This window comes from Bactrocera neohumeralis, chromosome 5 (assembly GCF_024586455.1).
Source record: "Bactrocera neohumeralis isolate Rockhampton chromosome 5, APGP_CSIRO_Bneo_wtdbg2-racon-allhic-juicebox.fasta_v2, whole genome shotgun sequence".
NCBI lineage: Eukaryota > Metazoa > Arthropoda > Insecta > Diptera > Tephritidae > Bactrocera > Bactrocera neohumeralis.
The window spans coordinates 70,595,275-70,618,226 of record NC_065922.1 but is presented as its reverse complement, the minus strand read 5'-3'; the positions used below and the strand labels follow the sequence as shown (position 1 = coordinate 70,618,226).

At 32.3% G+C, this 22,952-nt stretch overlaps 1 protein-coding gene across 2 annotated transcripts in view; it reads left to right on the top strand.

The window, feature by feature from the left end:
- LOC126760444 (1-phosphatidylinositol 4,5-bisphosphate phosphodiesterase) overlaps positions 1-22,952 on the top strand; it is a 153,078-nt gene that overhangs the window by 22,005 nt on the left and 108,121 nt on the right. For both annotated transcript variants that reach the window (XM_050476079.1, XM_050476080.1), the window contains exon 3: positions 13,803-13,841. The gene's annotated coding sequence lies outside the window, so the exon portion shown is untranslated. The remainder of the gene's footprint in view (positions 1-13,802; positions 13,842-22,952) is intronic.

Here is a 22,952-nt window from a genome sequence, read left to right as displayed (position 1 = left end):
AACCGAACATTTAGGATATTGGAACATTTTACACAAAAGCTTTATAAACGTTGCCAAAATTTTTTGGAGTTAGTGAAAGTAACGAAGTCTTAATACAATTAAAAATCCAAAAAGCTCGAAAGCTCTACAAATTCTATTAAAAGTTAGTTAAAATAAGGAATGCTTTAAGCAGGGAGAGTTTTAATGAATATTAAAATAATTCGAACATTACTCAGAAAAATTAAAAAAAAATTTAAAAGCACTATTTGCTAAAATAATGGATGCTCTAAACAACTAGAGTTTTAATGAATATTAGAAGTTTTTGAACATTGCTGAGAAAATTTAAAAAAATCTTAAAAGCTCTAAAGATTTTTTTGTTGCTATTAATGTCATTTACTAAAATTGTGAATGTCTTAAATAGCGAGAGCTTTAAATAATATATGAAGATTTCGAACAGTACTCAGATTCATTAAAAAATTGTAAAAGCTCTGTGGATTTTTTGATGCTATAAACCTCATTTACTAAAATTGTGAATGCTTTAAATAGCGAAAGCTTTAAATAATATTAAAAGTTTTCAAACATTACTCAGAATAATTAAAAAATTTTAAAAGCTCTGAGAATTTCTTTGTTGCTATTAACGTCATTTACTAAAATTGTGAATGCTTTAAACAGCGAGAGCTTTAAGATTAGAAGATTTCGAACAGTACTCAGAATCATTAAAAAACTTTAAAAGCTCTGTTGATTTTTTGATGCTATAAACGTCATTTGCTAAAACAATAAATGCTTGAAACAGCGAGAGCTTTAAGATTAGAAGATTTCGAACAGTACTCAGAATCATCAAAAAATTTTAAAAGCTCTAAGGATATTTTTGTGGCGATTTAAGTAATGAAAAAGAGAAGTTATTTTCAAAGGCTAAAAGCTCGAGATAAAAACAAAAATAATAATTAAACTATCAACGTAGTTCCAATGTTTAAGTAAACAAAAGCTTTAACTAAATTTGGTTAAAAGTTTATTATTAGAAAGTTCCAAAGTAAAAAAGTTAAGCTTATACAAATTTTTAACATAAAAAGTAGTCTATTAAAAGTTCCGAAGTTTTTTTTTTATATTAAGTTCACATTTATACTTTTTTGCGAGCTTTCACTCATCAAGTAATATTAATAGTAGTTAATTAATCATTATTTTATTCTACAATGATATTTTACGGCAAATTTCTAAGACAATATTTCATTATATATATTACTTTGAAATTTATGCTAAAGCTTTCTCTATTAATCGTAAGGAAAAAGCTCTCCACCGTATTCATTTTTAGTGAGCTATAAATTACTCGACATTTAGGGTTATTTATTACATTGACCCCCATTGAAATTTCGGCGTGTAATTAACTTAACGCCTGCTTAATATTTACAGCTTAATTCGCCACAAAAACACATTTATAAGCGTATAAAGCCCACTTTTCAGATCTAACTCAATTCAGTCAAGCATTGGTGAAACGTCTGACACCTTTTTTCCTTCAACCACATATATGCCATACAAAACTATTTCTCAAATGCTTAAATTTAAATCCATTAACGTCATGATTTATCGCAACGCTTAAGCTGAAGAGAGCAGAGCGGCTCTATAAAAGGGATGTTACCGTTGGAGAGACGTGTTAATAAGTATAGACGCTTAACATTATCTGCAAAAGGCAATTGTGTTGCTGAGACACAAACACACATACACATTGTAATAGCAGTTCGATAATATACACGCTAAACTAACTGCAAAGGAGTGTCCTTTTTCAGTGGAACCCATGTGTGTTGGAACGTATGTGTAATTACTATACGCACATTTCTGTGCGCCATTTAGCAAATTAGTTTTATTGTCACATAAACTGAGATGGCAATTCGTTGGAAAATCATTTTTAAACTACACTATGTCTTTATAACCCAATACAGATATACAGTTAAGTTCATATGTGTGTATATAGGCGGGTATCTGGACTTTGACGAAGGTATAAAGGCTGTTCTGCTTTCATGCTAGAATAATGGTGTAATGAAGTGTTGCGCAAGGTCAAAGCCGGCATTATTATTGAGAGGAAAATTTTTAGAGCGGATCAGGCGTCTTTAGTTTTACTCAGGATATACGCTTTAATTCGTATTACAGTTTATTTAAAAGAGTTTTCTTATAATATGTTCTAATGATATTAAAAATACAGATTCAACTATATTTTCTGGTAGGGATTCCCAGATTCGGTTATCTTTTATAGTAGGGATGAGATTTATTTTATATATTTATATGCAACCGTTTCGAAGGCAAGTCCAGCCTGAAGGAAGAGGAGTTAAAACGGCTGGTTTGGGTCAAAAAGGAGATGAAAAATGGCCGGGAACTGATACAATGCCTCGGTTCCATTGTATGCTAATCGCATTGAGGGCATTTCGCTGGAAAGAGGCAGCGTTCGACGAATTGCGAACCGCGATATTGGCTAGTTCACTAGCTAGTTCCGCAGATGTTTATTTTCGCTCCCTTTTCCGAATTACATTTCAATCTAAAATCAGTGATTTTGTTCCAAATAAATGCTTGGGACATTTCAGTGAATATGTTGAAACTTAAAGTATAAATATTAACCACTTCCCGAAATAGTTACAAACTAATATATTTGTGAATAATTCAGCATATTTGTTTGCCTTTTACATGTTTTTACAAGAATTCAGTGATATCAGTGCCTTAGTTCCATATTAGTTATATTTGGACCACTTCACTAACTAGTTACAAAGTTACCTATCACAACAAAAGTGATTTTTTTTTTGCCTTTTACACGTTTTTACAACAATTCAGCAAAATTAGTGCACTAACGCAAGACTAGTTGTTTTTGGTCTACTTCACTAACTAGTTACAAACTAAATTTTTTGGGACAATCAAGTGAATTTTTTGTCTTCTACACACTTTAATAACAATTCGATTAACTAGTTGCACATCAGTTGTTTTTGGACCAGTCCCTACTAGTTACAAAATATGCTATTTTGAATGTACATGTTCACAAGTAAATAATAAAATTTCAATGCGTTTGCACTTTGCTCTGTTGTCGCAATTCCATTGCAATAATTAATTAATTTTAGCTGCCTATTTAAGGCACTTTTATATATACATACATACATATATGCATATATGCGTTATATTAATTATGCAAATATATATATGGATGTTACAAACAGCAATATATTTAACAGCAAATTAGTGTGTGGTGGTGTGTGTGCGTGTTTACACAAGCATATAGCTCATTACCTTAGATAAAGTGCTATTGAAGGCGTCATAAAAGCGACGCTAGACAATTAAGACAAGTTGGGAGGTAAGGGCGGTTAGCGTATATGACGCCAGCGACGCATTTTGTTTTTGTTTTAAAGCAGCAAGTCGCGTGAGTGTGCATATGTGCATATATGTAAGTATATGTGCGACTACTATGGCGGGTAACAAAAATGAATATCGAATTACTTATTATTTGTCAGCAGCTAACGAACGAACGACTACAGAAACAACAACAACAAAGGCAATTGTGTTTTTTGTGCACTTGCTTACTCACTGTTTCTTCACAGCTTGCTGACGCTACCGCCGCGCTAAAGGTGTATGCAAACAAGCAGCTATTGAGTTCTACAGCTGGCTTATCATTAGTAGTTTTATTTATTGTTATTGTTGTTTTCACTATTGTTTTCATTGAGTAATTCTAAGCATTTAGCTTTTTCTGATATTATTTCTCCGGTCATTTTTCATTATTTACGCTGCCGCTCTCCAGTGTACATTAGTTAAACGCCACATAAATGGCAGCCAAATGGCCCGAGTGGGCAACGCCAATGCTCGGCTTGAATTTCAAAGTGAGTTAAGCACAAGCAATTGATTGAAGAAAATAGCAAAGTGACTTGTCGACAAATTGAATGTCGGTAGGAACTATTCAAGTGCAATAACACTTCCGCTTTCAATGCGTCACCAGAGAGTGATGCGCTAAGGCAGCTGGAAAATTTCTATGCACCTTCATACAAACATACATATGTACATGTGCTTAGTATATCAATATTTATTTAGAAATAGAGTATCATGTGAGTCTTTCGTTTGTGTGAAATTAGGTGTGTTCTATGGAAAATAATTTGATAGAACTTTGTTAATTAATTTCTGAATGTCAGTAATGTTTTAGAAGTTTCAATACTTCCCTTAGCGCCCATATACCTAATACAACTTACAGGTGACTTTATACCGCAACTACTACGAGCAAAAACTAGTAAGACTTTATTCATAATTTTAAAATTCTTAATTTATTCTTCAAAATCTGTGTCGTCCCCCTCAAGTAGTGCCGCTTGGCCACAAAACACTTGTGCCAACGTTTTTCCCAATCCTAGCAACATAAATATCTTCAATTGACTCAAAACAGTTTCCACGGAGCGGTCGTGTGGGTTTGCTGAATAGACAGAAGCCACACGAAGCTAAATCAGGCGAGTGCAGTGATTGAGGCACGATATTGGTTGAAAATATGGCAAAAAACTGACGAAGAATCAATGCAGTATGCGACGGTGCATTATCGTTGTGCAAAAGCCAAGAGTTGTCGAGCCATAATTCTGGCATCTTTCCACGAATAGTTTCACGCAAACAATGCATAACACTCAATATTACTCCTTGTTGATAGTTTGACCGCTCGAAAGGAATTCGAAGTGCACGACAACTCGATAATCGAAGCAAATTGTCAACATAAACTTAATTTTTGACCTGCTTTGATGTGGTTTTTTCGGCTTCGGCTCACCTTTGCCACGCTATTCGGCCAATTGATTGTTTGTTTCCGGGTCGTAAGCATAGATTCAAGACTCATCGCCAGTAATAAACCATTTCATGACATGCTGCTAGTCGGAAAGCATTGTTTCATAGCCTTTAACGCAACACTGTTTGACGAAAAAATTTAATGATTTTGGCACCAATCGTGCTTTTACTTTCCTTAGGCCCAAATGATCTTTCAAAATGGTTTTCATTGAGACTTCCGTTATTTCAACGAGGCTAGTAAGATCTTTGACTGTTAATCGTATATTCTTAAGCAACAAATCCTTTCTTTTATTGACGTGTTGATCATCAGTTGATGTTGATGGCAGTTGACGTGGTTCATCGTCAACGCGTTTTCGACCTTCTTTGAATAATTTTTAAAAATCAGAGACACTATAACTCGAAGTTATCCATAACTCGAAGCCTGTCAAACTCCCTTACTTGTTTTTTTAATATTTTAGATATAAAAACGATAAATTTTCATTAAATTTTTTTATTATAACAGAATAGTGTAAGAAATACTTCCTTAAGTTTTTCAAAACCTTTGAATTGAAATAAAGCTTTACTTTTTAATGCATACTTTTTGGCGCTTTGAGAAATCTAATTGCATTCTTTATTATAAAGGAATAAGCTCCAAATAATATCTGCAAAAATATATGTATATTTATATTCCTTTATGTGTGAAAGTTTTTTCAAAAACTTTTTAAAATACAAAATAATTGCATATTTTTAGGTGATATATAATAAAAAAACGGTTTTAAACCAAGAAAAATTTTTAATATTTTTACAATTCGAATTTGTTGTTGTATATTGTATTTGATAAATTCTTAAAAACTGTTGTTTTCGATATATTTAGCATACTTTAAAGCTGAGATATACAGCATGATTGCAACTTTTATCGCCATGCTTTGAAAAATCTAAATACATTTTGTAATATGAAGAAATGAGCAACAAATAATATCTGCAAAAATTTATATTTATTATAAAACTTTTCAAAAATCGTTTAAAATTACAAATAATTGCATATTTTTAGGTGCTATAAAATGATAAAACGGTTTTAAACTAAGAAAAATTTGTAAAATTTGTGCAATGAATTTGTTTTTGTATATTGTATACGATAGATATTTAAAAAATGTTGTTTTCCAAATTTTTAGCATCGTTTTAGGCTTAAATATACAGCACCTACGCAACTTACATCCACATACTATGTATCTTGTGTAATATTCCTTAAAACTTAATTGTAACAAAACAAATTGGAATAAAATTGTACATAAATTGTGTCTTTGAATATTTTTAGCATAGTTTTAGGCAGATATATACAGCGCCTCCACAACTTTTAACGCCATGCCTGATATAACATCGCTTAAAAATTAATTTCAACAAAACGAGTTGCGATAAAATTAGTTATAGATTGTATTTTTGAATATTTTTGCATAATTTTAGGCACATATTTAAATATATTTTCTGTCTTTATGCTTACTTGAAAGCCTACTATGATATAAGTTACTAAGACTTATTCAATGCCCACAAAATTCATTCAAATATACCTGGATGCCACACTGCTAAATCCTTCTAATTAAATCAACGCCTGATGGTATACTAAAATATTTATTTGTCTTCATGAAACCAACAGCCAGTGTGGTATGCGGTTTAAGCCAATAATTTTTTACGCTTGCAGCAATATTTAAACAATTTCTGAGACTCGTTGGGAAAAAGCAGCTGCTCAATTGTTTTTCTGCATAAAACAAACATACAAACAAAGTGTGAAAAGGGTTAGAATTGCTGATTTCATTTCAAATCGAACGGTGACCCCACACAGCGCGTATTAGTAAGGAGGTCTACGGTTGGCTAAGTGCGAAGAAATTAGTTCATTAGGCATGAAAAGTACGGCACAACAGGATATTAGGGGCGAAATTGCGAGAAAAGTGGCATAAACAAAAGAAAAGGCGGAGTGTGAAAAGCATAAATAAAAGGCGCTAATGGCAACAAAGAAGTGCGGTTGGGTTGAGGAAAATGGAGGCAGACTGCTTTCGAAAAGGTTACAAAGGAAGGGGCGGCGAGTGCGTGATGGAGCATAGCAGAGCAGCAAAAAAAGGCGCTTGTGGCATGTAAATATAATACACTACCTGTTTTATAGGCATTTACAGTTATAAATATGTTGCGTGTGTGTGCGTGTATGACTGCTGCTGGGTTCAATGGACTCTTGACAGTGCGGTCATATAGAAAATTGCCCTTTGCCAATAGCTGAAGACATGAAATATGCATGCATGTGTGTGTTTGTGCGTGCGTGTAGCAGTCTAAAGGCATTTTGCACACACACCCGCTTGACACTTTCGACCCCGCTGCATGCAGTTCCCCTACGGCTAGATTAATTGTGCGAAATTATAAACGCTCGATTGCTTCCTACACCATTTTTCTGTCGCTTTATATATTTTCCCCCAGCATTTGCGCCTAATGCTAGGCAATGATTCTACCTTTACTCGAGTTATGTTGCTGTATGTGTGCATCTATGCATTGTGGCACACATGCTCAAACTCAGCGTATTCTCTACATATCATACATTTTTGCGCTCAGCAGCCATGGTCGGGCCTTTGACTCCTGTAAGTAGGCACTTAAGTAATCGATAATGTATCTAATATTACAATAACCACATGAAAGCCACTACATGTGCAATTGATACACCTGTATGGTTCAGTATACATATAAACATACATTAGTAAGTAGTGGAAAAGACGTTTATTGAATTTGCTATTTTCTTATTTATAATACAATTACTACAAGGCAACTAATGACATGTTGTCGCACGTAGTGAACAAGGGTATTCGGTTGGGGATTACAGCGCTGAAGCGAGTTTTATTGTTTAGAAGATAAAAGCCTGTAAGTTTATATGAGTTTATGGTTGTAAGATGCTTTTAGGCGCTCAGAACAGAATTCAAAATTTTTTTGAGCATATTTTTAACGCATTTTTAACGCAACATTTGACTATTTTTATATTAATTTTTTTCACAAAAATTATTTTAATTTCGAATTGCATACTTTTAGGCTAATTTTTTATTAAATATATTATTGCATGCTTTTGAGAAGATTTTATCATGAATCTTGCGCTATTACTATAAATAACTCTTATATCATAATAAATTTATATATATTTCTCTGAATTACAATTTCTCCATCATTTTTGTTGCATACTTTTAGGATAACTCTTTAAATGCAACATTTCGTTATTATTGTAAATTAAGTCATTCTCAAATTTTTGATTTTTCGTTTGAAACATATTCGAAATCAAATAATATACTCTTTCTATTGCATACATTTAGGCTGAATGCTTGAAGTGTTGTAAGTTTACGTATTAAATGAAACCCATTATCCTTTAGATCGTCTCTACTTAATATAAACAGTCACTTAGAGAACACTGCATTTAGAAAAAAAAATTAATGCATACTTTGAGGCGCTTTGAGAAATTTAACTATTAAGAAATATTAGTATTGAAAATAATATCTGCAATAATATATGTATATTTGTTTTCCGTGATGTGCGACCATAATTCAAAAAATTTTAAATAATTGCATACCTTTAGGAGCAATGAAATTTAGTTAAACGATTTTAAGCTTAGAAGAGAGTTACGATTTTTCGAAATCTCTAATTTTGTATACTTTGTGTTGTTTAGGTAAAATTTCTTTTTATTTCAGGTAAAAATTTTATATTATTGCATATCTTTAGGAGCTACGAAGCCTAATAAGACGATTTTAAGCTTAAAAAAGATTCAATACTTTATAAAATTATTTTATTACTTATAGATTACTTTATAAAATCTAAATTTGTATACTGAGTGCTGTATAAATATTTAAAAAGTTGTATATTAAATGTTTGGCATATTTTTAGGTGCAGATCAACAGTATCTACGCACTCTTCATCAACATATCTTATATAGAAATCTTAGAAATTGTTTCTGTCAAAACAAGTTCAAAAAAAAATTATTTATAATGTGTTTTTGTATATTTTTAGCATAATTTTAGGCACCTATAATTATATTTTGTACAAGAAGAATGCGTAAACTGCCAATTTGTAAAATATTAATCAAGTAATATGCTGTAAAAATAATTTTTAGCTAGCTATATGAGTCAACGAATAGTTTTCAATATTTCTAGCATAATTTTAGGCTCGTATTTATATTTATTTTATTAGAAACCCACAGTACAACCTGTTTCCTGGATAAGCAAAAAAGACTGCCTTTTAAAAATTAATGCTAGCAAAGTAAGTAATCGCTATACATTTCTCTGGAGCCTGAACGTATGCTATGTTGCTAAACACATTTGGCAGGACATTAACATAATGGCGATACCTTAGAGAATCCAACGCCTGCGAACGGCTACAATACATGTTATGCTTATGCGATAGTGTAATAAAGAGTAAGATATGGAAGTAAGCTAGGAGTCAGGTAAGAAAATAGCAAGAAATATATAAAGACTGAAAGGAAAACTGAAAGCACGACTTACAAGCGTGTATAAGTTGAGTGCTTCTACTGCAAACGGCTGGTTAGTGCATACTTAATATGCTCGTGTGGTTTTATGAAAGATATAGTTAATTGTTCACTGAGTTGCTACGAAATAGGTGTGCACGCGCCTGGAAGCAAGCACAATAAATGAATGCGTTTTTATTTATTTTAATTTTTTGTATGCTAGAATGAGAGGGTTTCGCGTTTTTCACCGCCGGAAGCTTATTGCCTTCACTAGCTTCCTTTTAAAGACCTTTTAGGCGCCGGTTTTAAACATGCAAAACGTGAGTTTATTATTTAACGAGTCTTTCGGTCACACTATGTTGCTGTTGTTGTTACTTTTAGGCATTACATTTCTTGAGCATACTCAAAATAGCGCCGACACTTGCTGCAAAAGCTATTCTTTATATATAGACCTCGCGTGTGAGCCTCTCTAATGTATTTATAGGCTCATTTGCCTTTGCGTGCGGTTCTTTATTGGGGATTTAAGTTGTCGCCGTAATTTAAGGTATACATTTCGGCTGAATGCATTTTAACATGCCTTAAAATTTTAACATTGTTGTTTCCATTGTGTAAAAATATTCCACAATTGTTGTGTTTCTCATTAGCACTTCCAAAGACTCACCCACCCACCTGTTTAGCGTGCTACCGCAAACTTCGTTTCTTTTAAGCACCTAAAATTAGCCTATAAATGCTACATATTTAAATTCATGTTAATATATATTTATACACACCTGTATATATTTTTTGTATGATTATAAGTTGTGCCTGTACATAGCGTGCTGCCGCTCTGCGTACTCTATTGCTTAGTGATATATAGCGTGTGGCATGTGGCATACTTTCAGGCATAAGTCACACTCATTTCCGCATTGATTAATGCTAATGCGATAAGACCGTGTTAGTTGGTGTGGAAGCAATTTAATTAACTGTATGTGATTTAAAATTTATTTTACACTAGAGCAAATGCCCTGAAGTCAGGAGTACTTATGTATATAAAGAGTTTGGAAATAATGAAATTTTGGAAAATAGGCATGAAGGTAAAACTCTGTGGAATTGCGCAACAGTGGAGTAAAGTGTGTACTTAGGTTAAATAAATATTATATTTGCATTTGTGTTTAATATAAATACTGAACAAAGCCTTCTGATAGTATTGCAGCATACTTTTGGGCTTGATGTGAGTATGTCGTACAAGATATCGTATCTTACAAATGTTTCATCATTCGCTTCAATATGTTTTGAGACTACTTGATGTATTTAAAAACGAAAATTTTTTTCTTTGCATACTTTTTAGAGCAGAATGAGAGTGCTCCGTTATTTGAAGTACATCTAAAAATGTTTAGAGACACTTTTTAAATAAGAATGGCGTGAAAAAAAATGTTTAGAAAAGATTTACTTAATCATTTTAATATAACACTGCATTATTTCAGTTTTTTATGTTTTTTTGTAGTATAGTTTATGGAGCAAAGTATTTCTCTACCAATTTTTGAAAAAATTATGTGAAAATGACGTTTAAAATAAGTCAAATCACATTTTCTTATATAATTTAGCAAAACTCTTTTCAAAAGTATTGTTTTCTATGCGGATACTAGCGCTTGAAGCAGGAAAAAAAACTATCTATATCAAAGTTTTTTGTAGCATACTTTTAGCGGCGAAGAAAAACCCTTAAATTTAAAATTATTCTTTTCATTTAAATTAAATTTCATTTGGCTTCAATTCACCTTTTTTTTAAATAAATATTTGATTGATTCCTGCCAAAAGTTTTTGCATTTTCCCAAGTAGCTGTAGCCACATTTAAGGCGCTTAAAAGTTTACTGAAGTTCTCTTTCTAGATATTTTGGATACCAATCACTAATTCTGCACTGAAATGCCAAAGCATTGCATTTACAACCACTGCTGTCCTGATTATTTGCTAAAAAGACACACAGAAAAGCCTTTTACTCGCGGCGAAAAGTAGGCTACAGCAAAACCACAGCAACCTTACACCCACAACAAAAGCATGCAGCTTACAAGCTCAGCAACAGCACTTGCGTCGAACTGTAAATGAGACGAAGAGGCGTTTATTGGGATTTTCTAAGAATTTTAATAAACTCCCATGCGTTGTGTGTGGGTGGGGGGCGTGTCTGCGAAGTTAACTCAACCAACGCCCCACAAAAAGTGACACAGTCCATGCTTTTTGCGGCTGCCTGCGTGCGACAGCAGCGCGTTTGTGCAAAATCACATCAAGTGAAAGTAAAAGGGTTAACAAGTTCAAAGTGTTGATGGGGCATTTTAGGCGCACCAAGTTACAAAAGTTACCCTTTGTTTATTTGTTTTCTTTAGACTACTTCTTGTTGAGCATAATTTTAGGCGCTGCTAGGCATACTTTCAGTTTCCTTGCCGTTTTCGTATGGTTGAGTACGCACAAAGCGTTTAGGTCACCAGGTCAAAGTTTTCGGTCGCTCTCGGAAGGGCGAAAAGTCTATATATTTCATTGCTGCTAATGCTACTAGAAGGTCATGTGGTTGTTGTGCATACTTTTGGGAGATTTTAATTAAAATTTTCAATATCTAAACAAGGTAATTGTTCGCCGCTTACAAATATATAAGCGCAATGCCATTCTTTGTGATTTGTTTGAAGTAGAAATACTAATTTTTCCAAGCACAAAAGTATGCAGTACTTAAAAGTTTATAGAAAACTTTGGCAGGCTTTTGAAAAGTAGCACTTTAGGTAAAGCATAAAAAATCTTAATTCTAAGCCAAACGGAAAAATGATATGAGCCTAAAAGTATGCAATGTTTAATAAAATAACAATGTTATTTTTTGAATATTTTATTTAAGTAGGCGTTGCAATTAGTTTAATTGAGTTACACTCATGCTAATGTAAAAAATTCTATAAGAAATCGAATTTTGTCTTCGAAGCCTAAAACAATGCAATATTGTAAATAAACTGATCTGAATAGAATAGCTGACAACAACAGAAATCTCTAACAAAACAAGTCTACACCAAAAGCAAATGCAAGTAAAAAGGATTTATTTTTCTGTGCTTTAGAAAATGCGCCTAACACTATACTGTATTAATCAAATGCTGAAAAATATGTGCAGACAACATTCATTTCTTACCAAAAGCCTATCAACTTACATAAAAACGCTTTCCTCATCGAAAAATAAAAAAAAGTCACATTAAATATCAGCGCGCGTAAAACTATGCTACACAATATGCTTACCAGCGTTAATTGCATGCTTAAAAGAACACAACTTGTACAAATACAAGTGTGGGGTGCACAAAAAAATAAAATAATTTAATTTTCCAGACTATTAAAGGTGTTTCACATACAAGGCTTAAGGCTGAAGACCCTGAAAGTATGCTTCATTGTTATAATAAGCTCGACTATAATAACATTAGATATTTCTGTGTAAATGTAATGTGTAAATCTTTAATTTATTGCATTAAATTTTTACCATAGCTTGCAGTTACAAGCAAATTTCACTTTAGCCCATAAGTATGCAATCCACGTAATTATTTATTAACAATATAGCATGTTAATGCAATGAAGAACATATTAACCTTATTATGCATGCAAAAATGCTTAATTAAGGCTTGCAGCTTTTGATAAGCTGTATTACAGTATACAGCCTGAAAATATGCAATAATTTCGGGCGAAATAATTTTATCATAAAATTTGCTGGCAAAAAATATTGAAATTCTGTGGCAAGCACACAAATAAATAATATATATTCAAACTGCTGCAATTTCTCTATAGGAGTGGTGAATAATTTATGATATAAGCGCCTATAGGTATGCAATATTTTCATATTTGGCTTTTTATTTGTTGCCATTTACACTTTAATTTGCTGCTGTCAACAAAATATTTCAATTATAGTTGCTGTCATTTTACAAATTAGTTGGCTGAAAAAACATGTTTTAATGCTTTTGCCGGAAAGTAGGCAAAGAACTGCGAGAAACGTATTTTTTGTTGCAAAATTCCATTTAATTGATGAACAAATTGTATTTTCGGAGCATAATGTTCACTGAAATTTATAATTATTCTAAATAATGTTCTTATAAAATTCCAAAAAATGCTATTATCTTAATTGTGACGCATAAAAGTATGCAACAAAAGCTCAAAATACAATTTTACCAAGTGGTACTTGAGAAAGCATGTTGAATGTGCAAATTTAATAGTATTTTGTGATAAATTAAGTGCCTTGCGGTTGTCTGAATATATATAAGAATTATTTCATTTATTATTACGGCGCATAAAAGTGTGCAAAGCTTGCGTGCAACAATATTGTTTGCAAAACTGTTCGAGAGCACATAAATTTGGATACCAGCAGTTTAAAAAAAAATAATAATTTATGCGTACATAAATTCAGTGAAGAACAAAAATTACGCTCGCCTAAATGTATGCAATAAAAATTTTAATAACATTTCAGCTACACTATCGAAGCAGCACTTTCAAAAATTTAATTAAGTTGCACATAAACTGTAAATTAGCGTTATTAAATTTGCGTTTCTTTTATGAAAATCATAAACCTAATCTAACCAACTTGTGCACTTTTTTATTTTGTCATTTCAGCGCCTCGCATGCTTCACGGAATTCAATAATTTAATTAAGGTAAGTTTGCCACTGGTATGACAATCATAAACCAAAAACAAAACGAAAAAAGCAACAACAAAATTAAAGAAAAAAACTGTCATTAAAAGTAAGCATACTTTTGCGCGCGCACACACTTCACTACGTCATAAAATAAGTCATAAAATATAAGTGTATTTTATTTGCAAATGAAGCAGTGTGTCGGCAAATGACGCCAGTCATCACCAATTTCACCACAAAACCGCAAAAAAATAAGGCTAACAGCAAAAAAAGAAACTGCAACAAAAAGCAGTTGAGGAAAAAATCAATTCGGCAGCACATTTTTTGTCTTATTGCTTTACTTTCTCGGGCTATTTTTGGATTAAACAAACTAACATAATTCGGTCAGTAGATTTTCTGCCTATTTGCCACAATTTTTTCCTCCTACGCTTCACGTTAACCACTGTTTTAGTGATTTCGATGGCTATCGCATAGTATATTTTCAGGCGCACACTAGCATTTTTTCAAGTGAAGTTGCTGCGTGTGTTTATTCAATTTGCTCTTTGTTGCCTTGGGCCACTGGCGAAAAATGAAACAAACGCAGCAGTAATATTGAACCGCAAATGAACTTAGGAGACATAGCAGCAGCATTTTAGGCGTTTTGCAGTACAATGAACTTGAAGCCATGAAAAAATTGTCGGTAGTGCTATGGTTGGAGATTTTTATGGGCACAAAGAGAGCAAAAATATGATGATTTCCTTTTCCTATGAGAGATCTGTCCATTGTAGAAGAGGATAAAGTGCACTTGGAGAAATTTGTGATAAAATTTAGGAAATATGAGAAAGTTGCCAATTTTTTTTCTAAATATCAATTAAAAAAATTGAAGATGAAGTGCAACTGTAATATAATACATAACTAAAAAAATAGTGTTTTGAAAAAAATCAGATGGGAAATAATTTTTGTAAGGGTTGCCATCTGACTAATTTTTTTTAAACTTTTATACAATTATTATTTAAGAAGCATAAAATTAAATATTTAAATTTTTTTTTGTAAGAGTTGCCACTTGCTTAAAATTTATTTTTAATTTGATGTTAAATTATTTAATAAATTAAATATAACCACTTGAGAGTGAAATTAAACAGTTCATAGAAATTTTTAAAATTTGTGGTTTGATAAAACTGAGATTTGCTTTTGGTAAGAGTTGCCACCTGGCCAATATTTTTTTAAGTTTTATACAAATATTTTTTTTCCAAAGTTAGAAATATGTTAGAAGCGTGCAATTAAATATTTTAATTTATTTTGTAGGTGTTGCCACATGTTTAAAATTTTTTTTAATGTAATGTTAGGTTATTTAATAAATTGAATGTAACAATTTGAGAGCAAAATTAAGCAGTTTACAAAAAAATTTAGCCGAATATATCTTAAGAAGGGTTGCCACCTGTTTGAATAACATGCTAAAAATGATAACGTTCATCCACACAAATAATGCCTAACAAATTGGAAAAAAATATAAAATAAAACAAAACAAAAAACTACTATCTAACTGTAGTGGAAATACATACATATATGTACATACATATTTAATATTAAATTTATTTTTTGAAAGTTGCCAGCTGTTAAAAAAATTAAATCACAAAGGCTTTTAAATCACAAAAACTATGTATGAAATAAAGCAATACTACCATATGTTTATCAAACATCAGACACAAAATTTTTTTGTGTCGGTGCTGCCATCCATAGGTTTTTTTTTAATTAAAAGAAATATTGCTATATTGGCAATAAATTAAAAGGGCTTAAAAGATAATACTCCAATAATATTTTTGAGAGGGGTTGCCATCTGTTTGAAAATATAAAATCACAACAAAAATTAAACCCCAAAGAATATGCACATATGAAATGAAGTTATGGTGCTATATGTGCATACGTAATGTTGTAAATATTTTTTGTGATGGAGTGCTGCCACCTCTCAAGATTTTTATATTAGGAAAATTATTTGTATATTACAACACTAGAGACAAACAAACAAGAGGCTTAAAAAAATTAGTATGTAATTTGAAAAATGTTGCCATCTGGTTGAAAATATAAAATTACAAACTTAAGTTCATTAATATTTTTTGTATATAAAGAAATACCGGATTAAAGCAATCAATTTTAAGAGATTTAAGATAGTCTATTCAGTTTTTGTAACGAGGTGAGGTGCTGCCACCTGTTTTACATTTTTTTTAAATCAAATAATATTACTTTAATTAAAAAGTAGCACCAGTTATAGTTTTCTAGACACAATTATTTCCTTTTATCCATTGAAACCCCAAATTTTTTCAGTGTACTTTCTAATAACCAACAAAAATGCGGGAAATCTCCATCGAACATTTTATTTATTCCCCTTACCTTTTGAGAAAATAATACGCCATTCGATAAGCAGCAAATAAAAACAAGAAAATTGCCTGACCACACACACGCGTGTTGACCTACGTAGCAGTGCGATTCGCAGGGAAGGGAGACAAGCGAAGATAGAATAATAGGCATTGTCTAGATTCGATTGTCTTGTTTATGAGCCTAAAAAGCTTTAAGGCTTACGCACAATATGCACTCATACCCGCTTATCACGGAGAAATGACATTCACTCAGCTATTCAAAGCCTCAGTGTGGTCATCTCCGCGGCAACGCCAAATTCCCTGCGGGCAGAAAAGAAGATACCTTAATTTTTGCTATAATTTTCTTATAGTATTTTTCTGCGCCCTCTGCTTTATCTGCATGCGGACCAAGGTAGTCTCTGCCGTAGCAGAAAACAATAACAAAAACATTATAGATTACAACAAAAAAATATTACTTCAACTTCATTTGCTTGCTGCTTGCGTTCGCTGTAACACATGTAAATTTATTTTGTATGTGTGCGTGATTTTTTCCCAATCTACCTTTACTTATTGGTGGTGGCTGAAAAACCGCAGAGCAAGCGATCTCCTTTCATCTAGCCGTACTCTGATTCCCTGCCCTCTCGAAATAATCTCTTTGGGGCTTTTGGGTGTTATGACCGCTGCAGGGCAAAAGCATGGACATAGCGAGTAGACGCACAAAGTGCACGGTTCAATAAGATTGTATGGACAGCATTGTTGAAAGGGAAGCTACAAAAATTGTCTGAATAAAGAAGATGAAGAAAAAGTAGAGAATCCCAAAAAAATAAGTGAATATGTGGAAAATATAATGGAAATCAAAGTGCAGTTAAAGTAAGTCTTTCAATACCAGCGGTAGATGAAACGAAGATTGTACACATTTACTGAATTTACTACTAAAATGTGGTATACTTTTCAAACTATATCACTAATTGTAGTATGTGGATTGCATTTGGACCGATATGGGTGGAAAATAAATTGCCTTTAAGAGTAAATAAAACCAATTTTTAGATTATAATATGTATCACATGTGGAATGTATGTGGAACATATGTGGAATGTAATTATTATTAGGAAAAATGTCTAAAAGCATTTTAACTACCAAAATAAAGTATACTTTTGAAATTATAACGTCATTTGTATGTGGATTGAATTTGGAATTTTTATTGGTGGCAAATAAAGCGTCTTTAAGAGTAAATAAAACCACTTTTGTAGACGACAATAAGTATAGTATGTAAAATGTATGTGGACCGTATGTAGAATGTAACCATTACGAAAAATAAAAATAAGAAGAAGAATAAAATGTCTAAAATTACATATATTAAAGTGTGGAAAAGATAATTGAAACCAACGCACTTCAAAGAAAAAATCTAACAACACTGGCAGCACTGGAGAAAATGCTCGAAAAACGCAATTTCAAGAATTTATTACTAAATTACTATTTGTAGCTGCACTTTTTTTATAAACTTCTTTTAAAAACCTGTTCAACTGCAGTTTAACAAAATCGATTACATAACAATCCAACAAACACAATATATGGTATGTTTAAAATGTACAAATAAATAAACTCTGGCTTACAACTGGGCGCAGGAAACAATAACTCGAATAAATTTAGTAATTTTAACTGCCTAACATATGTATTGTTAAATGCTTTTCACCACTTTCATAATGTGTGCATTGTATAAGGCGAGGTAAAGTTTTAAAAATCGTTTATTTGCTACTCTTTGTTTAATTTTACGCAAGAGCGTATATGATTTTTGCATTTTATAGATCCAAAAGTGTGCATCTAACAAGAATTTTTAAATGTGAATAAATATGTAATGTGGAACGTGTGTGGGACGTATGTGGAATTTATTAAAAATCTTTGTATGAAAGCATATAGCAAATGCTGACGCCCTCCTATGTTATTTTTTAATAAGAGCTGTGTGGATCATATGTGGATTTAAAGAAAAACTGCAATATTCTGCATAAAAACAGCTCTCACGTGAAAGTTTGCTTCAAATGGGGGTAAAAAATTTAAAACTCATGTAGACCGTATGTGGAACGTGATTGAAATTTTATAAAAACAGATCACTACTGAAAATTTCAGGGTAAAAACGAAAACTCATGTGGACCGTGAATGAAACTTCTACAATTTTATAAACCACAAATGAAAAAAATAGGAAAATGCACTTTATTGATTTCTAAAATATAATAATTCAAGCAAAAGTTGGAGAACAAAAACAAGTGTTTTCCAAAAGCAAAACTGAGTATCAGCACATATTTAGATATGTACATATATACATATATATTTTTCAAATACCCTAATGAAACATAGCATATATGTATGTATGTATTTTTAATAAATAAATTCGTATTTTTATATGACCATGCGCTAATTGTTTATATCTAAAACACTTACGAAGAAAAGTAAAAGCGTAAATATCTAATTGAATTGAGAAATTAAAAGCTTTCGGCACTTACCACTTGAACTTTAGCGCCAAAATAATGACGGATAAAATGAAAAGAGAAGAAAAGTGAAATAATTAGTATAAAATGCAAATATGTACATATGTATGTAGTCTTAATAAACTTAATAAATTTTAATACCTTAAACTTAATAGGTTAAGAGCTTAACGATAAAAATAAACAAATATACAAATTAAGATATGTACGAGTACATCTATATTTTCTTCGCCAAACACTTCGCAGTGCAAAAAACAAGAAGGTAAACAACGGAACAAAAATAAAACTAGGAACGCGCCATACTGACTGAAATAAATGAGCAAACAAATGAATAACAGATGTGCGAATAGATGAATGAATGACGTTGCGAGTAAGTGCGTTGAAGTGGCAAAAAATGGCAAGCAATAAGCGTAGCAACAATTTTTTTATACTCTCGCAACAATGTTGCTAACGAGAGTATTATAGTTTTGTTCACATAACGGTTGTTTGTAAGTCCTAAAACTAAAAGAGTCAGATATAGGGTTATATATACCAAAGTGATGAGGGCGACGAGTAGAGTCGAAATCCGGATGTCTGTCCGTCCGTCCGTCTGTCCGTCCGTGCAAGCTGTAACTTGAGTAAAAATTGAGATATCATGATGAAACCTGGTACACGTATTCCTTGGCTCCATAAGAAGGTTAAGTTCGAAGATGGGCAAAATCGGCCCACTGCCACGCCCACAAAATGGCGGAAACCGAAAACCTATAAAGTGTCATAACTAAGCCATAAATAAAGATATTAAAGTGAAATTTGGCACAAAGGATCGCATTAGGGAGGGACATATTTGGAAGTAATTTTTTTGGAAAAGTGGGCGTGGCCCCGCCCCCTACTAAGTTTTTTGTACATATCTCGGAAACTATTATAGCTATGTCAACCAAACTCTACAGAGTCGTTTTCTTCAGGTATTTCCATATACAGTTCAAAAATGGAAGAAATCGGATAATAACCACGCCCACCTCCCATACAAAGGTTATGTTCAAAATCACTAAAAGTGCGTTAACCGACTAACAAAAAACGTCAGAAACACTAAATTTTACGGAAGAAGTGGCAGAAGGAAGCTGCACCCAGGCTTTTTTAAAAATTGAAAATGGGCGTGGCCTCGCCCACTTATGGACCAAAAACCATATCTCAGGAGCTACTAGACCGATTTCAATGAAATTCGGTATATAATATTTTCTTAACACCCTGATGACATGTACGAAATATGGGTGAAATCGGTTCACAACCACGTCTTCTTCCAATATAAAGCTATTTTGAATTCCATCTGATGCCTTCTCTGTATAATACGAGTATAAACATTAGGAACCAATGATGATAGCGGAATAAAACTTTACAAAAATACGGTATTTGAAAAATATGTAAATGACGTATTATGAAATCTCGATTATCACTTTACCATGCGAGAGTATAAAATGTTCGGTGACACCCGAACTTAGCCCTTCCTTACTTGTTTATACATGTGCTTGGTCAATAATAAATGATTAAGCATTTATGCATACGTGCAACGACACGCGGCACAATGATGAACGTAGTGATGCTGTACGCTCTATACGTATTGACGTAATTCACATAGCAAGGAACAGTTCAATCAATAAAATTACGTTGTTCAAAATTATTTAGGAAATGAAAGTAAATAAAAAAAAAAACAAATTGTAAAATTTGCTTGCAATACAAATACTGAAATGCTGTTGCATATATTTTTTGTTAACATATTTGTGGATTGCATTGAAAATGTGTTTCACTGTTAGAAATATTGCTGAAAGACGTAGAACTTGCAGAGTTTAGGCAAATATACCGATTTAAATATTGTGGATCTCATGTGGACTGTATGTGAAATGTTATCTAAAGTTTTACTAACAGTTTTTAGAGACAAGTAATTTAAATAACAATAAGAGAGCAATAACAAGGTGAATTAAATGTGGATTGTAAGTGGATCATATGTGGAACGTAAATAAAAATTGTCTGTTGACTCTGAAACTGCCACATACAAAACTAAAAATATTGAAATGTGCCTTATTTAACAGAAAATAGCAAGAAATCGACAATTGCTTCAAATATTTCATATTGAAGATTAGTTTAATCGCACTGGAGTGAAAAATCAGTTTCTAAAATTTTTAATTTTTCTATGATTTTAATATCATACTGGTATAAAAACACTTTCTATTTTTCTACGAAACTTCCTATACAAATATTCTTGCTTTAATACTGTGAGCTTTCATTTACCATCGCCTGAGGTTGGATTACTATACAGAAGTAAGCTCCTCTAAGTAAGCGCCACTTTTCGACAGTTATTCAGTGAGCAAAGGGTATAAATTTAATTAAGCTTAAGAATTTCTCGTTCATTTAATAAGTAGTTATTTAGTATGCATGTATTGGTGTAAAAATACACACACACACATTCAGAATGGCAGTGGTGCGCATTTGATTCACAACAGGGAACAATAAATTAAAAGGTTACAAGCCGAAAGTTAGTAATGCTTTGATGAGCAAATCACTTGAGTCGCTCAAACGCAGTCAAATTCGTTAACACAGCAACACAGTAGGCTGATTTTAACTACACATTGTTGCTGTTGCTTTTATGTGCTTGCTAACTGGTTGGCTACAACGTGGACCGGGGTCTATTGGGTCAGCTGTGTTGCTTGTTTGCTTGTCAATTTGGCAACGCGGCTTCGTGCAGAGAACAATAAGTCCCAAAAGTGCCGATATAGAAAATGGGGAAACAAGTGAGATTACGAGTTGGCGGTGCGACGGGGCGTATGCGTGTTTTCTGTGCGAATTACGGCTACGTACACGAGTAACTTTTGTTGATGTGCGTGTGTCGCAATGTGCTTCCCGCTCCCGCTTGCGCACACTTCTTTGTTTGCTTGACACTGTGAGTTGCGATTTCCGTGGGAGTCTCACTTACCCTTGCACGTTCACACATATACACACATACATTCGTATATATGTAGTTATGCATGGGCCTTGCTAACAAGCAAGTGGTATGTACTGGCTTTAGCCATGTTTGTCCTGTCACTTGTTGGGGCGTTGTGTTTGTTAGCTTTTTGTTTATCAGCGCATGGCTCAACAAAATAAACAGTGTTAATGTAAAAAACATGCAACAAGCGGGTAGCATTTGGCTAGACCTCTGCTATGCTTTGGTTTTCATAAAGACCCATAAATATTTATTAAAATTATGTAAATATTTATTAAAATTATGTGTACGCTAAATTATATGCAATAGAGATATGTTTAATTATGGAAAATTTTCAAGTAAAAAAAGAATTTCAATGATTATAAATTGCTAAGCCTTAAGGGATGTACATAGTATGTATGTATGTGTGTATATGTATAAAATGGAAAAAAAATGTATGTAAACATAACATTTTTGGGGTTTAATAGCAGTAATATTTCATTATAATTGAATTATTTGTTCTTTGACAATATGTTTCACTTCTAAATTTGCTTACAAATAGTAAAATTATGTGGATCTTATGCGCCGAATATTTAAACACAAAAGTTAACAGCAGTTTTCATATAACAATAGTCAAAATAAACAAAATTGGTGTGGAACATAAGTGGAATCTAAGTGGAACCTAAGTGGATTTTATGTGAAATGCTTAGTTAAATATTCCTGAAATTTGTCAACAAAATTTCACACGAATGTTTAACCTAATAGCATAAAGAGTTACGAAGTTTTTGTGGAACGCTTGTCATTTGCAAAAATATGTATCTTCCAACCAATGTATTTTTCAGTCAAAACAAATATTTACAATTTTAGTAGACTGATTGTAGTTGTAGTTGTATTTTCTCACTGAAATTTCAAATAGTTCTTCATAGAGTAGTAGAAAGACAAATGCTTACATATGTACATCTAAAATGATACTCGAATAATTAAAAAGAACTTTTCGTAGAGCAATAGATACATACATAAGAAATTGTAAATCAGCCAATACTAAGACGAAATATTAGCGACTGATACAAATAGAAAAAGCTGGAGTTTACAATACGAAAGCACTTTAATGATCGTATAAAGCAAATTAAAAGAAAATATATTTTTATGATCGTATAAAACATAATAAAAGAAAAGATGCAACTAAGGACATGTTAAGCCTTTACAAAAGTTTTAAAACCAATAAAGAGGATGTGTTGACCATATACAAGGCAAAGACCTACGATAACGTCTGTTAATGAGATATATCGAGTTCCAGGTCTAAAAAGTCTTAATATAGTATATCACAAGAGTAGATAAGGGTTGAAAATTGTATGTGCACATATGGCATTGCATAGAAAAAAGGTCT